At 39.9% G+C, this 18,123-nt stretch overlaps 1 long non-coding RNA gene across 1 annotated transcript; it reads left to right on the top strand.

Moving 5' to 3' along the window:
* Window positions 1–1,416: 1,416 nt before the first annotated feature.
* LOC120527873 lies at window positions 1,417–17,808 on the top strand. Its single transcript, XR_005633415.1, has 3 exons — window positions 1,417–1,476; window positions 3,549–3,818; window positions 17,401–17,808. It is a non-coding gene; the product is annotated as an uncharacterized LOC120527873 (long non-coding RNA).
* Window positions 17,809–18,123: the final 315 nt, after the last annotated feature.

Here is an 18,123-nt window from a genome sequence, read left to right as displayed (position 1 = left end):
AATGAAAACATGGCTTCAGTGATGGGATATTTTAACCACCAGTTGCAGGAATCTGCAGTTGATTAGGTTGCAGTTGTCGTACCAGACCATGATGTATTTAGTCAATTTGCTCTGCATTGTGTATCTTTAGAAGTTACTTGGGATATGGGACGATGATGAGCATTAACATGACTGATGGTGGCCATGACAGATCCTCAGTAATGTGGACCCTTATGTAAAAACTTGAAGCTCCTCTGGTTTCAATAGTTCTATGGCACCTCAAGTCTTGGGAAGTCCACAGTCATCTTTTTCGCTGATGTTAAGAGACAGATTGCTGTTATTGGACTACTTGGTGAGAAGTTTAACTTCATTCTCTTTAGCTGTGTAGTCTCTGTCGGTGGTCATGCCAACTACTGTTGTATGGTCTGAAAATGTATTTTAAATGAATAAATCAGAAGGAATTATACTGAATACTAAAAACTAGAATAGTGCCATCTTTGATACATTTATTAGCTTGATGGAAATTTATGACTTATAGTAGGTCTCAATTTTTATTTGCAATTTACACACTTAAAATGAATGGTATTATGCCTCTGTAAGAGGAGTCTGAATACTACATTTAAAGGACTAGAAGATGAAATGAAGTCAGAATAATGGACCAAAAGTCAATAGCAAAAAATCAATCCTATGTTTTAACAAAACTAGGATTGTAGTTAGGAAATCTTATTAAAATGTTCTTTAACAAAAAAACAGAAGTGAGAAGCAAAGCACACACTAGTGGCTGGTTTTGTTTATAGCGGTAAGACTTGGATAAGGAGGAAATATGCAACATGGTGTTTATACCGTCTCACAACTGATGTCGTGCACTCCCAGATATCCTTGTATAGCAACATTCTGACAACCATAAAAAGAGCCCAGACTAATGGTAAAAGATCACAGGAAGTGTCTCAAACAATTAAAAAATTAAGCCAATTCATAACAGGCTGTGTTTCTTGTTTATGTGACATTTGTGGTGCACTACATTATTGTCCATGTGCTCCATATTATTTATGGACTGTTGTGGAGTGAAAGTTTTCATATAAGTTGATAAATATTTTGTATGCCTTTATTTGTAACTTATTACACTAATGTATATCACTGATAAGAACAGCAGTGGTTCGATAGTTAAGAACCAGTTCTTTGTAATTTTACGACAGGGTTGGGGGAACTGCCTAAATCAAGTTTGGCAAGTGTTACTCTGCAGGACTCTCTTAGTCAACCCCCACAGGAAAGCCAATCTACTGACCTGGCAAGCTTCACCTTAACAAATGGTTTTGGTGGGAAGTGCCCCATTGGTCTGAAGTATAGCTAGTGGCTGTTGCATGTGGACAGAGAATCTATAAATTTGCTTTCTTTACGCCTCCCTAGCTCTCTCTCTCTCTCTCTCTCTCTCTCTCTCTTACGAACTGATAAGGACAACACAATGAAGAGCACAGCTCGGCAGCCATCCTGAGACAGGTATGTGGCCTGTTCTGAAGAAAGCTGACCAAAAATGAGGACTTAACTAGAGACGTTTTATGTAACAAACAAGTCTGTGTGCCGCCTGAAACAACACATCGGCATTTTATCAGGTTGTATGCTTGCTAGTGTTCACTTGTACTTTACATATTGTTATTATTTATGAATATTATCAGTAATACATTATTTAACTGCTGCTTGTCTTTTACTACACCTAATTGCCCGAGGTTATAAATGTAGAAGGGAAAGTAAGGAGAAGTTAAATGGTACAATACCTTATAAACAGTGGTGAGTCTGGGAGATTTGAGGCATTCTGACAAAGGCTACACATTAATAATACAAAAGAGGAAAGTAGAGTAATATATTACTCTACCAAGAGAAAACATGGACAAACTTGCAAATGAAATAGGTCTCCCAGCTAGGGACCCAGCTCTTCTTTTAATTTATCTATCTTTCCTTTATATAGAACAAAAAAAAAAAAACTGCTAGGACCCTGATAATACAAATATGTCCAAAAGTAAAGACTTGGCAAATTCAGGTTTAAAATCTGCAGCAGAGCAGCCTTTCTGAGCTCTAGCTTTGTTTTATTTTTTGTGGTCTAGATGTGTTGAAATGCATACTGTATGGTAAGCAGAACCATGCAATTAGACAGAAACAGAGTCAAAAGAGGTGAAATATTTTAATTGTTCAGTTACAAAATGCTGTATTTACATTTTGAGAAATATGCCTTGTTCGGTCAGTTGTACATTTGGTGTTTATTCAGCAAGTTGCTGGGGAAAAGGATAGTAAATGATTGAACTGAACCTCACTTCTGTATTTCTTCTCTAAAAATGCTCTGCTCTGCTTGCTTCAATACTCAGCCCTGTTTATTGCTATGTATACATTGTATAGTAAGCAGTAAAAGGGGCAAAATTCAAGTTGTTAGCCTGTGGGATTGGGCATGTCAACAAACAACCAGCCAACTCAGGAATCTCAGATTCAGTTCCTACAGAGGCACCCGTTTTAGCTCCAACCATTTTTTAAAACTGTAATCCAATTCTAGTTGCTAATTGTACGGGGGATACTTTATTGTTTCTGGCTGACAGATTTCAGGCGTCAGTGTTTTGCTTAGCTAGGAAGTGCAGCTTCTGACTTCTATGGGAAAATAGCCTTGAGCATGTGATAATGATTTAGTTATATGTTCTCTGTATTTTGAGAAGCTGTAAAATGACATGGTGGACTCTGCTAACAGAGCCGAAAACAAGTAAGTCGGGTGTTTTGTGTGTATAAGAAGGAGGCGAGAGCAGACATTTTACAAAAAGAGTTATCTTGGTTGAGTTCCTGCTTTCTTGACACTTTTGTAAAGAGTTCAGCCCAGCTGCTGTTTGGGGAAAAAAGTTGGACACTTTTATTGATCTTTCTATCTGCTGCTGTTTTGCTGCTTGACACTTTCCAAGGAACTATGTGTCCAGGAAGAATTATTTTAATTTTTTTAGTACTGTGGCAGAAACTGAGGATAGTAGACAGTCATTCTGAGAAGTGAGGCCACCTGGGCTGCATTTACAGACCTGTGGATGTGCTGGATTGTTTCCACATGAGACTAGAGTGAAGAGAGACCATTGGTGGTTAAAAATTCCATAAATTTAAAAGAAGGCACAAAAAAAACATTTATTGCCATTCAGTTTGAGGTGATGAGCAGCTAATACTTTGAAATCTCTGTAGCGACATACATCATGGACAACTGGGGTTGGGTTATGCACGACAATGTCATGCAGACACCATGACCACCCCAGAAATCCTAGCAAAGATAGTTGATATCATCTTCTGAAAACAGCTTGAGGCAGAGCTGAGGCCAAACAGTACCCTAGTATAATAACAACATCCCCCCATCGTGGGTTACAAAGGCAGTCAAGGGTGAGTGAGGGTGATGAGCTCCTCAGTGGTTGGCAGTGGATATTTACCTGATATTATTGTTTTATTTACAGTCCCGAGGTCAATGCATAGACCCAAACCCCTTCTATTTGTTTGGCTGTCACTAGGTTTGAGACCCATGATGAGTTGTTAACTGGTTCAATGATGCCCTCCTTAAACAGGTTGTGTTGTTCACACCCTCCTGGAGGGACAGGGGAACTCAATGGAGAGGTTGGATGATAAGGCGTATGGAAAGATCAAGCAGTGGCTGGTGGTCAAAAGCTTTAAGACAACCTAAACCTGTGAAAAGAGCTGGCCATTCCTGAAGACCATGTTTGGTGACAGTGAAGACAGCTGACCCATCAGTGTCTAGGAGTGCAAATCCCAAAGCTGTAAATAAGACGAGGTCTAACAAGCTGCACCATAGGAAGAAAAGTGAAATATGAAATCAGGTGAGTACTTTTGACCACAGTGTACAGAGAGTGTGCACCCACTATTTCAGTTTTAGCACTGCCATTTCCACATAGAACAGCAGTAGGAGCTATGAGATTTAGGTAAGAGAAAAACTGTTTGACAGTGGACACCACTGTCCCAGTGTCCAATGGCAGAGGAAGACAAATAACCATCTAACTCCATGTTTTGAGGGTAAAAGGGCTGTAGAATGGTTATTGATACAGTTTCAATGGTTTTCCCCTGATATCAATGAAGTGGGGGCCAAACAACCAACTTAAGTAAAGTGTTTAAGCTTCCTGCACCCCTTTGCAGGGCAACTTGGAGCTCTAGACTTATGACCAGCGAAACCATAGTCCGTCTAGCACTGCAACTGCCTTGTATAGTGAACATTGGGACTATCCTGAAATGAAAGCATGTCCTCGCTGGCAGTGCATGTGGCTTCAGTCACTTGTTGTGAAGCAATGTGCTGCTGAAGCAGAGAAACAGCAAGTTTAACAGTGAGTTTAGTGACTGATTCAATTTGAAATGCCATATCAATTGCTTTCACGAGAATAAAATCATCTGGTGCTATCAGTAGTCTTTCACAAAGTTTAGGGTTACTGGCATGTTCTGCAAGTGGGTCTCTGATAAATTTGTCATGTAACTCACCAGACCTAGAAAAACTGGCTAAACCCAACAAGTCAGCCACAAACTAATGAATAAGCTCACCTGGCTACACATGATACTGACAGAAGAGGATAAATTGGATGCTGCTGACATGTTGAAGCGTAGAGAAATGAGAAGTCAGGAGGTTTACCAATGCCTAATATACAGTGGCAGTTCTTAGACTTTAAAAGATACGTTGCCATTAGGTGCCTAGGCAGTGTACAGTATAAGTATGGCTGTTATATGAGCATCGCTCACCTCGTCCACACCGACAGCTGTTGAATAAGATTCAATTGAGCGAATGAATGGCGAAAGTGGTGACGATGAAAGCCAATGTTATATTGTTAAAATGAAAACAGCACCACAGACAGCACGCACACAGCAACCTTTAACATGGCACAGTATCTTCTTTTTCTTCTTCTTTTGGCTGCTCCCATTAGGGGTCGTCACAGCTGATCATTTTCTTCCATATCTTTTTGTCCTCTGTATCTTGTTCTGTCACACCCATCACCTGCATGTCCTATCACACTACATCCATGAACCTCCTCTTAGGCCTTCCTCTTTTTCTCTTGCCTAGCAGCTCTATCCTTAACATCCTTCTCCCAATATACTCAGCACCTCTCCTCTGCACATGTCCAAAGCAGAGCAAGCGCCTCTCTGACTTTGTCTCCCGACCGTCCAACTCGAGCTGACCCTCTAATGTACTAATTTCTGATCCTATCCATCCTTGTCACACCCAATGCAAATCTTAGCATCTTTATCTCTGCCACCTCCAGCTCGGTCTCCTGCTTTCTGGTCAGTGCCACCATCTCCAACCCATATAACATAACTGATCTCACTACCGTCCTGTAGACCTTCCCTTTTACTCTCTTCTCCACCCATTCCACCCTGCCTGCACTCTCTTTTTCACCTCTCTTCCAACTCATCCACCTTCGCCACCTCTACTCCTTGCATCCTCACCATTCCACGGACCTCCCTTTCACTCACACACATGTATTCTGTCTTGTTCCTACTGACCTTCATTCCTCTCCTCTCTAGAGCATATCTCCACCTCTCCAGGGTCTCCTCAACCTGCTTCCTACTATCGCTACAGGTCAAAATGTCATCAGCAAACATCATAGTCCACAGAGACTCCTGTCTAATTTCATCTGTCAACCTGTCCATCACCATTGAAAATAAGAAAGGGCTCAGAGCCTATCCCTGATGTAATCCCACCTCCACCTTGAATGCTCCTGTCACTCCTACCGCAGACCTCACCACAGTCACACTTCCCTCATACATATCCTGTACAACAATTACGCCACTCCCCACTTCTTCATACAATAGCACTCCTCTCGAGGCACCCTGTCATTTGCTCTCTCCAGGTCCTAAAGACGCAATGCAACTCCTTCTGGCCTTCTCTAAACTTCTCCATCAACACCCTCAGAGCAAACATTGCATCTGTGGTGCTCTTTATTGGCATGAAACCATACTGCTGCTCACTAATCATGACCTCACTTCTTAACCTAGCTTCCACTACTCTTTCCCATAACTTCATGCTGTGGCTCATCAACTTTATCCCCCTGTAGTTACTACAGTCCTGCACATCCCCCTTATTCATAAAAAAAAAATCTCGCCTCACTAATGCATGCAGAACATGCAGACAGCATGAAACATGGCAGTGTTGGATTCTGCAGATGTAACATGTACGTTTTGATAAAGTAGTTGACAGTTTTGTGCAACATGAAAAAAAAGGTTAAAAGGTTAAAAAATTACTGCTCTTCCGTCCACGTGACTTGTCAGCTCTTCTGGGTCAGACAAAGAATTAAAGTTCTTTAATCAGCCCGGAAGTACTTTGGGGCTCCCATCCTCATGACTTCCTAGTACTATAAGGGAAGCACAAATCCACCAGTCCTTCTACAGCACCCCCCGGCGGCACCCACAGCACCCAACACGGCTGAGATAGTGAACTCCAAGTCCCAGGATGCCCTGTGGAAATCCAGGGCACCACTATACTCCAGGGAAGCTAGTGTCTTGGGGGAGGCAGTGTCCTACAAAAGCTACCTTACCCTGTCCTTTCATCTCAGGGGCGTCCTGGCTGGCTTGAGCTGTTGGCCGTCTCTTACAAGGACCATAGAAATAGAAAATAACAGTGGGCAAGGAGTAGATCCTTGTAGTACACAATATAAAATGTAGTGGATCTCTGATCTGCAGTCACCACACCTAATAAAGCCTACCTGTTAAATAAGACTGAAACCAGTTTCAGACACTGTGCAAGAGGACCACCAATCAGCTAAGGTGATTTATTAGAATAATGTGGTCTATGGTTTCAAATGCTGCACTCCGGTCTAGTAGAACAAGAACAGGAATGTCACCTTTGTCTGTATTAACTCGCAAGTCATTTACTACTTTAAGCAATGCAGTTTTTGTACTATGATTTGTTCTAAAACCTGACTGAAACTAATCAAGCATAGAATGTATATTTAAATAGTCATTTAATTGCTTGAAGGGGACTCTTTGGGTACAGCTTAGTAGACAGACTAGGGCTGTGTTTGCACTACAATTGTATAATTAAGAGGACTGAAATATAATGAAACAACCATATTTTCCTAAGCCATATGGTTCAGAGCAACTAATAGTTTCCTCAATGCAATTTATTAGAGTTTTTTTAGCTGCAAGCTCTGTGTTAATGTGGAAATGCTGTGAAAAAAATCCATATTTATTTAATCTTTTCAGTTCTGCCTGCTTTTCTACACATGTAAAAGGGAAAACCCATGAAGAGATCATATTAAAGATCAATTGTTTGTTAAGAGCATAAGAGCAAAGAATAGTTTAAGCCAGTGTCTAGGTGTTACAGTATGTACTGGGTTGAAATTACAGTATGTGTATTTTGTGTCTTATTCTTTTTGTTAATTTTCAATTATTATTTTTCACTTCCTTTTTTCTGTTCAGTTCATATGTAATGTTGTAATTATCTACTATCACTTTTAATGTCGTTCTGTTCCTTGTTCTTTGCAGCGTGGAGTTCCAGGAGGCTGATTTATAAAAATTCTTTGTTTGCCTGTTCATAAAAGCCAAAGGCTTATGGTCATCCTCCTGCTTGTTAACCATTTGGCCTGTTATTGAGTTATTTTGTCAGCTCCTCATTTTTGGGCTTGTTCCAGCTGAAGCCCACAAGTAGTATTTGGAGCCCTGTTGAGTTAAGGTGATGCTTTTCTTGGCAGGATAGTGAAGATCCTGACTAGTTTGATTAGATTCTTTTAGAGAGATGACACCATTTCACCTTGTAGCAAACTCCATGACATCAGAGTGTTGTAAATCTTGCCGGCTAATGAAACGCAATGTGGCGGTAGGCCTCAAATGAGAATTAGACCTGTGCGCCACATGGGGCTGAACAAAAATATATGCCTCAACTGTCCAAATCAACCTGTCCCAAAAAATCCAGAAATATTGTGGCCTGGAATGAATATAGGCCATCCAAAAATCTAAATTGTGGAGGTAAAAGTATAGCAGATGAAAAAATGGTTCTGTTCAGGACTAAAAATTAATATCCCCATCTGGAGTAGGATTGTTTGCAGTGCAAAATTAAACTTAACATATCCAAAACCTGGACCTGCATGCCACCAATTTAAACACCAAAAACAAGTGACGTAAGGTATCTATTATGTATTAATGTGTTTTATTTTTGTTTTTTGATCATTATTTGTCATATTAATTCATATTTGCTGTGAAGTATTTCATGTATGTTCTGAGATTCATTTAAATATCCAGATGTTTTTATACTTTGTGGGTGAAGCCCCTGGTACACAGGTCCACACTAATGTCACTCCTTAGCCCTCATTCCAGCTATTTAACCAGAGCAGAGCAGGCTCAGCAGCAGGAGAACATGTAATTTGTGAAGGAGTTTGTAAGGATTAATATTTTCTTTCTTTCTTGTGCCCCTAATTTTCTCTTCTAGCTTGCGGATTTGGACTTGTTTACTGTAGAACTGCCTTTAAGGCAGCTCTTTTTGCCTATTTTGATACTCTCGAGCATTGTGCTTGTATTTTTTGTTTCTATTTCCTTTTATAAATAGTATTTGGTTTCCCTTTTATAAACAAGCTGAGGGCTTATGGTTATAAAGAATGGTAGCAAAACATCCAAGAACAGTTTGGTGACCAACAATGCCTTTTCCTGAATGATGAAGCATAATGCAATAAGGCAAAAGTGATAACTGTGGCTCAGGGAACAAAACATCAAAATTTTGAGTCCATGATCAGGAAACTCCTCAGACCTTAATGCCATTTAAAAATTGCAGCCAATCCTCAATAGGTGGGTGGACAAACAAAAACTCACAAATTCTGAAAAACTCCAAGCATTGATTATGCAAGAATGGGCAGCTATCGGTAAGGACTTGGCCCAGAAGTTGATTGGCAGCATGCCAAGGTGAATTGTAGAAGTATTGAAAAAGAAGGGCCAACACTTCAAATATTGACTCTTTGCATAAACTTAATGTAATTGTCAATAAAAACCTTTGAAACTTATGAAATGCTTGTAAATATACTTACCATATACCAGTATACCATAGAAACATCTGACAAAAAGATCTAAAAACACAGAAGCAGCAAATTTTGTGAAAATTAATATTTGTGTCATTCTCTAAACTCTTGGCCACGGCTGTATACCCCATCACCAATTGTTCTTTAACAACCTATTGCAGTGCAGCACACATGCTTTGTTTCCATGCTGTCCTATGTTGTAACAGGAGTATAAGTAAGCTAGCTGTGCATTCAGAATCTGTTTATGTGAATATAAGATTTCAAGTATATGCAGCATATGACTTGAGAAAGCAAGATCATCAAAGAGTTTTGAAAGATTCAGAAAAAGCTAGACATGGTTTTACTCACACACCTAAATTCATTCACCACAAAATGCAATAAACTGAAAAGAGAGAACAGTACAGTTGGTGCCAGAAAGCCTTTCTTGAAATGACTCCAAATCTCCAAGGAGCACAATGGATGAATGAACCCAGGCAGAGTAGTCCTCAAGTTCCAGAGAGTGAATCAGTCATCTGTTTAAAAATAACAATGGTGAAACATTCACTGACTCCATGAGGATTGAGTAACAAGCCAGTCAGGCAGAATGAGCTATTGAAGAGTTTACAGTTAAAGCGAAAGCTATGATGGCAACTTGACCGGGTCTAGTAATTAATTCTAACAGAAGCATAGATGTAATGAGAGCACCCAGGAATATGTAAATAAAAAGCAGTTTCCAAGTCTGGGATTTGATGCCATTTCCACTTTGGAAAGCTCCTACAGTGGTAATTAAACTGGATTACCTGTGGGCACTCAGCTTTGTCTGTTTGGTGAAAAAAGACCTGAATAATTTATGGTTTCTTTATTGGTAATCTACAGAAAAGCTCACTTTGTGACCTGATCTATTAGATTTTGCTTTAACTTAAATTTTTTATCAGGCTATCCCAGAAAGAAAAGTGGAAAAGCTTTCAATGCCGCATAATTAGTCAGTATCTGGTACTTAATGGGGGGTGTGGTGTTCAACCTAAATGAAGTATGTGGTAGACAGTGCCAGAGGTCTCAATGTCATGCTGCTCTTTGAACAAAGGTTTGGAAAAACTGATTAGTTGAGTTGGGGTCAGGATAAATAAAGCAGATGAGGTCATACATTTTTTATTACTGAATAAACTGTTCTTGTGTAATCTGTAAAAAATGTGAAGCCATTAACACATTCATGTTATTCTGAAGAAATCTCAACTTCTCATAAGCACTACATCAGGGGAGACCCAGAGTGCCTGCAAGTTTTCTTTCCATTCATTCACTTAATAGGAAACATTTACTGCTGCTACCTTAAGAACTTCATTTTAACTGACTTGCTTTATTATTTATTATTTATTTATCAATAAAGAAATGCAAAGTATAGGAACAGATCACCAGCTAACACAAGGGGCTCAAACAGCCCAAGCAGGGCCACCATTTTCACTCCACTCTACTAATTAGCTGTTGATGGAACCCATTATTTAATTCTGTATCTTGCTTGCATCCTTATTTTAGCACACATGCTTTTCTAAAATTGATGTCTTTGTGTCTGAGATCACCATACAAAGACTTTCCAGACTACAGTAGGTCTTCTCTTTTTATTTTCAAATGTGTTATTGACAAAGACACAGATGCAAATCCATCCAAGTTAGCCTGGCCATCAGCTTGTGTTGCCCTGACTGAAGTTTGGTGTTTTGATTATTTAATCTTTTTTTTTTTTGTTGTTAAATATTATTATGCTATTAACCCTTCAGACTTAACAGGCTTGTTTTGTATACCCAAAAGGTCGGTATAACAGCCCACCAGTCATTACTCTGCTGGCCTGAATAATGGCCTATGCATGTCTTTAACACTACACTACTGTCACACTTCACTACTCTCTAAATCTTCTCACTGCCACTGGGACATATTTTGAAAAGGCCACACACATAATATACCACTGTGTAGTTACGTTGTTTTTAGCTGCCAGTCAGTTTTTTTTTTCTTGAAGGCTTCAAGAAAAAAATGGAAAGGATTTCACTTGTACTTTAGCAAGGGAGAAACTCAAAACAATAGGTGCGTAGTATACACAGAAAAGTACAAGCAGACAATTAGATCTTTTGCGACTTCTGCTCCACAGAATTTTTATTTCTTCCCTGAGCTCTTCTGAGGACATGTGCGTTATGGTGTGGCAGGTCTAAAGTCTCAGTCAAAATCTTCACCGGCCACTGTCTCTGCAGCGGGTTGCAGTGCTTGACCACAGAGGCGAGAGCCCTGCTAGCACATAACTGATTGGAAGACAGTGAAAATCACTTGAAGTGTTCTTGTGCACTGCACTGTTTTGAAGCACATCACTTAAAAGTGCACTTTTGGCCAGAAGTCTGTACAATGAACAATACAAATTGATAAAAACTGTGAGAAGTATTTCAGCTTGCTCGATATGTCACAAAAAGACTCCAGACAGTCAGAGAGGTTTGGGGCAACCACCCGTATATTATGATCCTGGCTGCAAAAGGTTGAAAATTGATTGAGTAGTTTACAATACTGAGCCCAAAACAGAACTGAAAACTTGGAGGTAAGATGGCGGTTTTAAGGGCTGGTGGAGGAAATGATGTCATCTATACCAGAGCCATAAATGACATCATCAGAGGTGCCGGGACCTGGCAGGACAGCCTGTAAGGAACTGAGAGAGACAGTCAGCACACTCCACCACCCCCTGGTCTGATGTAGTATTACACTTACTCAAGCCGTTTAGCTTTCTCCAAATCGCACGTGTGTGACATATAGTATTAACCTGTTGCAATAATATTATGGCTTATCATTGTATTATCGTCATATAATAACCTATAAATCACATTTTTTGGTTGCTGTGGAGGATATGGTTATAGTGCCAAAATGCCTCGGAGAACAGGGTTCAAAAAATTCATTCTGTTTTTGTTTTTGTTCTGTATGTATTTTGCTTTGTTAATTATTTTTGAATTTTGTATTATTTTAAGATTCTATGTCTTAATGTTCCTTGTAGTCTGCTCTGCCTACTGTATGGGGAGCCCAGGGAGGCAGGGCCACTGATAACGTAGCTAGTGGACTTCCCCAGCTTTATAAAAAGAGACGCTTCAGATTGTATTGAGGTTTGGCAGTGAGTTTTTCGGCCTTGATGGGTTTCTTTTGATTCCTTCTTTTATATTGGGATTTATTGGCATCAATCCATGCTTTCATTCTAAGGTACTGTTTGTAATGAAAGCACAGAGCAACAGTCATTTTGAATAAAGATGGATTTCCAGTAAAGGTCAAAACTAATAAGATTTAGTAACACAGCCTAGGACATGAGACAGAGTTAGAGAACCATGGTGAGAAATTCAGACTCCAAATAGACCCCAAAGCCAAAATGTCAGACATAAATCTTAGATGAGGGGCATGAAAGAGTTCAAAACCAGAGATTGTTCTAAATGATAAAAAAAAAAATGCTAGGTATTATGTTGTATCCCGAAACTTTGACGTTGAATGCTGGCTTATGATTTGGTGTGATAAAGATGTCACTTGAGTCTGGCAACTTGTGAATGTGTCCCTAACTACAGGTGGTCAAGGCAGCAGTGGCCAAAAAGGAAAACAAGAAAGTGCCACAAGAGAATGTACTTACTTTTAAACACCGTTATAAATGTGTCAGTCAGTCAGTCAGTCAGTGATCATCCAACCCGCTATATTCTAACGCAGGGTCACGGGGGTCTGCTGGAGCCAATCCCAGCCCACTGCAGAGCACAAGCACACAATAAGGACAACTTAGGATTGCCAATGCACTTAACCTGGATGTCTTTGGACTGTGAGAGAAAACAGGAGCACCCGGAGGAAACCCATGCAGACACGGGGAGAACATGCAAACTCCACGCAGGGAGGACCCAGGAAGCGAAACCAGGTCACCTTACTGCGAGGCAGCAGCGCTACCACTGCGTCACCGTGCTGCCCAGGGCCGGATTAAGACCCTTAAATGCCCTAAGCACTAAGTCATTTTGGTGCCCCCTTACACTAGTAATTCAAAATATTAAAACAATAACAAACTAGAAAATAAAATTTTATTATTGAAAATTCAAAATTAAACAAAACACTTTGAAATGAAAACCATAGATTTACCATTTTAATTATTTAATTTATTTATGGCTTTTGTGTCAATTTAGCAAATCTGTTTACACATATTCTAAGTACAAGATTTGAAGAATATTTTGTGAAAATTTTGTTAATAAATCTTTATTAGTAAAAAAGATATAAGCAGTTTTATCCAATAGTAATCAGCTGTATGATTTTCACTTTTACATAATGTAAATGAATATAAAAATATCCAAGAATAGAATTAAATAGACTTACCAGAATATTTTTTCCTCAAACTGGGTCGATTTTTTGTTTTTGCTTTAAACAGAAAATAACGTTTTCTACGCACTAGAAATTTATTTTAAGTTAAATAACAGATAATTGACGAAACACAACAATTACGTGATAATTTTTAATCAACTATTAACTATTATTTAAAAATATCAAAACATATTGTTTTGAAACTAATTATTTTCACAATATTTTGACATAACATGGCGTTTAAGGGAATCACCATGAAACAGGAATTCCCCATCGTAGATGGCACCAGTATGCAGAATGCACTGTGTAAGGTGCCATCTACGAACAGTGAAGGCATAGGGAGGTACAGGGAGGCATAATTCATTTTTCATTAAATTTTGAAAATGGCTATAAATTTAATTAATTTGATCATTTATGTGATAAATTCGGCCAAGAAAAATTTTTGTGGTGCCCCCTTTACCCTTGATGCCCTAGGCATGTGCTTACTTTGCTTATATGGTTAATCCAGCACTAGTGCCGCCCATTATAAATGTGTCAGATTCAAAAAAACAACGTGATGACCTTGACGTCTAAAAAAAACAAATATTACAATTATTTTTAGACGCCAAAGTGAAACTATAAAAACTTAAAAATAAACCCTAGATCATGACTTACTTATTGTTTCTAAATTGGATTTCTTACTGTTAGTTTGATCTTTTTAGGCAAAACCTATATATTTTACTCCTTTGTCTTTTGTATTTTTTAAAAAATAAATATTCTGGTTTGACCTAGACCAGAAATACATGGTACCCTTTTCTCCAGTCTGGGAGATGTTGAGACCCTTTCTGTTTAACAGCTTTCTCTCTATTACTGGGCCTGTGCAGGCCAAAGCCTACTATTTGGGTGAGGTTGGGCTGCCTTGGGTAAGGCCTAATCCAGGAGGCCCAGACCTGAGTTTAAGGTAGGCCTGGCTTTTCGGTGTGGATTTTAAGGCCCACTCCCATTTTCTGAACTTTGTTTGACAGGACAACACAACAGCTTGCTTTGCATCTCATTATTGTTAAAGGAAAAAAAAGAAACAATTAAAATGAAAGTCAATTAAGATCAAGACAATTTAAAATGTTCCATTAGCATTTATATTTGGTTACTAATACACAAAGTGCCTGGAATGAAAACGTGCTGCCACTGCGTCCCTAGAGAACCTGCACTAGAGTATTTGATTAGGGTCATTAAGGCTCACTTTCATTCTGGGTCTGGCAGAAGTAGAAACATTTCTGCCAGTGTTACCCAAAGGCAGGCATGGCGGCACAATGCCTTGACATACTAGTATCCTAAGATTAAATTCAGCATGTGATTAGGAGCATTCTCCACTCAGTTTAGAATGTCAGGGATGCCAGGGGCGACGACCCGGCCGGGATGCCGTGAAGGACCGGAAGAGGGCGTGCGCCCATCTCAGATCACGTGGGGGTTGCCACCCTGGTTGCTTTGGGGGCCACGGGTTGAGGGCTTGGAAGCCCAACCCTGTAGGGGCCCGTGGTCACCACCAGGGGGCACCCCGGTGCCTTGGGAGCCCTGGACCTCAGCACTTCCGCCACACCAGGAAATGCTGGGGGGAAGAGAAGCAGGGACACCTGGAATGCTTCCCGGAGTACAGCCGGCACTTCCGCCACACAGGGGCATGTCGACAGGTGATTGCCGGGGAGCACCTAAAGCATATCCGGGTGAGGATAAAAGGGGCCGCCTCCCTCTAGTCGACGGCAAGAGTCGGGTGGATGTGGACGGAGCTTGAAGGAGAGAAATGGAGGTGGTCTGAGGACTGAGCAAGGCATTGTGTTGGCCAGGACTTGAAGGGGTGATTGGTGCTGCGGCACTGGGTTGTGCACTGTAAATAGTATTGCCAATAAACGTGTGTGGTGAACCAACATGTCTACCTGTCTGTGTCCGGGCTGTACCCCTCAAGAGATAAGTCTTTTTCTTCTTCTTCTTTCGGCTGCTCCCATTGGGGGTCACCACAGCGGATAATCTTCTTCCATATCTTTCTGTCCTCCATTGGTAAATAGTTCCTTGTTATGGGTGACTGTAGGGTCGTCATGACTTAACTATCACCTGCAGGAAATTGTTGGGTCTCATCCCCGCGTCCTCACATGGAGCAGCAGGGTGAAAACCTGTGGCCTGAGACTCAGCAAGCAGCAGCTTATCCCAGTGAACTCTAGCAGAACTCCCTTGGAAGCAGCCTTCTGAGTTTATGTTTATTTGCACAGCAGATAGTTTACATAAAAGTAACTTCCAAAAGAGGTCAACATAATCAAGTAAACATCAGCCTGGTGGTCTGTTTGGGAACAAATGTTACAGGGCAGGATATAAAATTGATCAGCACAAGAGAAGAGACAGATCCTTAGTTACAAGAACCTATCAAAATGAATATTAGTTAGATAGAAATTCAACACATAAGATTCTTCTTATTCAAATTCAGGCCCAAGGCCTTAACCTCTACACCACTCTGGCACCTCACTTGAAAGATCACATATAGATTTGAGAGAGCCACTGGCTGCAGGAGCTAATTAGAAACGGGGGATGACTGGGGGGCCAAAATGAATGAGGCTGTGGTGGGCAATTTAACCAGGACATCAAGATAAACCCTGCTCTTTTTGAAATATGCCCAGGGATCTTCTATGACCACAGAGTGTCAGGACCTCAGTTTTATGTCTTACTTGAAAAAAAGAGGATGGATGGGTGTTCTGTTCTGTTCTGCGTATTGTATTCACCCCCTTCTCTTTGACACCCACTGCATGCCCAAACTACCTGGAAAGGGGTCTCTCTTTGGACTGCCATTCCCAAGGTTTCTTCCATTTTTTCCTACAAGGGTTTTCTTGGGAGTTTTTCCTCGTTTCTTAGAGAGTCAAGGCTTGGGGCTGTTAAGAGGCAGGGCCTGTTATAGCCCATTGCAGCACTTCTTGTGTGATTTTGGGCTATACCAAAATAAATTGCATTGTATTGTAAGAATCCATTTGTAATAGTCTTGGTTTTTTGCAGTTGTTTTAATTTAGTTGTAGTAAAGTATTCACAGTTTTCATTTTTTCATGGGTGCCATTATTTTCTAAATTCTTTGTATCCGGTTGCTGGGATGGTTGCCTCAGTTTAACAGTTTAATGGACACTACCATACACATGCTGGTTATTTCAGATTGCAGACTCCACTGAACATTTTTTTGTGTGTGTTTCTTTGTTTAAGATGTTCCTGTTTAGATCATTTTTTCTTTGTTTTCTCTACTACATTTCAAGCTTAGGGTTTTGGCATTGTTGTTTGGTTTAATTGACTTCCTGGTCTCGATTTTGTCATGCTGTTGAACTATTTTCTCCAAAAAGCTGCTTTTCTTTCAAATGTTTTTACTATGAAAAAACCTCACACTGTTCCACTCCATTCAAACTAGTGTGGTGCTGAGGTGTCACGCGTTGCACGGCTGTGCTTGGGTTTTTTATTTATTTGGGATCCTGCAGTGGTCTGTCATGTGGTGGGTGTGCCAACATGCTGTATTAGTGCATGCTCCCGATCTCAACTATGATTCATAATCTTGTGCATTATCTGCTCAAAATAACATCATATGACTTTAAACTATATTTGAATTTGCATCACTCTTTCAAAAAAAAAGATTTCCATCATTTGTCATGAAATCTGATGAAAAATGAAAACTGTTTGAAATGAAATAAAATGTACACATTTTGTCAGTATTTTTGAAAGTCAGTCAATCATTTTCAAACCTGCTTAGTCCTGGACATGGCCTCGGAGGTCAGCTGGCACCTATCCCAGCTAGCATAGGACACAAGGCAGAAACATACCCTGCACAGGGTGCCAATCTATTGTAAGGCATACACACACCAAGCACACACTAGAGCCAATTTACCTAACCTGCATGTCTTTGGACTGTGGGAGGAAACTGGAACACCCAAAGGAAACCCACACAGGCATGGGGAGAATATGCATACTCCACACAGGGAGGACCCGAGAGGCGAACTCTTGTCTCCTTACTGAGAGGCAGCAGTGCTACCACTGTGCCACTCCATTTCTGAAAGTCCAAATACAATTCTGTTATTCTATTATGTACATAACCTGTCTTTTTTTTTTTCAGTGTGCCGTAATTCACATGGTGTGAAGATTTGCACGCCACCCCACTCTGTTTGGACCATGCCTCAACTTCAAGGTCTTTTAGTGAACTCCTTCCTATTGTGCTCCTGCAGTCTTCTGTGATTGTCCGAAGATATTGTGTGGATGGTCGGTACCTCCAAACTTCTATTCTGTCATGGTCCTATAACAGCAAATGATCAAAGACAAAATCTCCAACATTTTTTTATTAAACACAATGTGTACCAAAGAAGAAATCTGATGGACCTATTTAATTATTTATTTTGAATGTTCATAATGACCCACTTGCATGGAGAATAGCGACAATCTTTACCTTTTCATGAACTGGGAGGTTTCTTGTATTTCTCATAAACAATGGTTAAAATGATATAATTAAAACCCTTTATCAACCAGATCTGAGAAATGGTAAATTAATATTTCGACAGACACAGGTTTTATTCATACAAGGCATGGCATAAGACCAGAGGTGGGTAGAGTAGCCAAAAATTGTACTCAAGTAAAAGTAGCGTTGCTTCAAAATAATATTACTCAAGTAGAAGTAAAAAGTAGTCATCCAAAAAATTACTCAAGAGTAAAAAAGTATTTGGTGAAAAGACTACTCAAGTACTGAGTAACTGTCTGATCATAATAAATGGTTTATTTTTTAGAAATGTAATAAAACAAACAAAAATCCAAAATAATGTGCAAATTCTGCTATTTCCAAATAACA

Source organism: Polypterus senegalus, chromosome 4 (assembly GCF_016835505.1).
Source record: "Polypterus senegalus isolate Bchr_013 chromosome 4, ASM1683550v1, whole genome shotgun sequence".
NCBI classification, from domain to species: Eukaryota; Metazoa; Chordata; class Cladistia; order Polypteriformes; family Polypteridae; genus Polypterus; species Polypterus senegalus.
The sequence above is the reverse complement of the archived record's forward strand: the minus strand, read 5'-3'. Positions and strand labels throughout refer to the sequence as shown.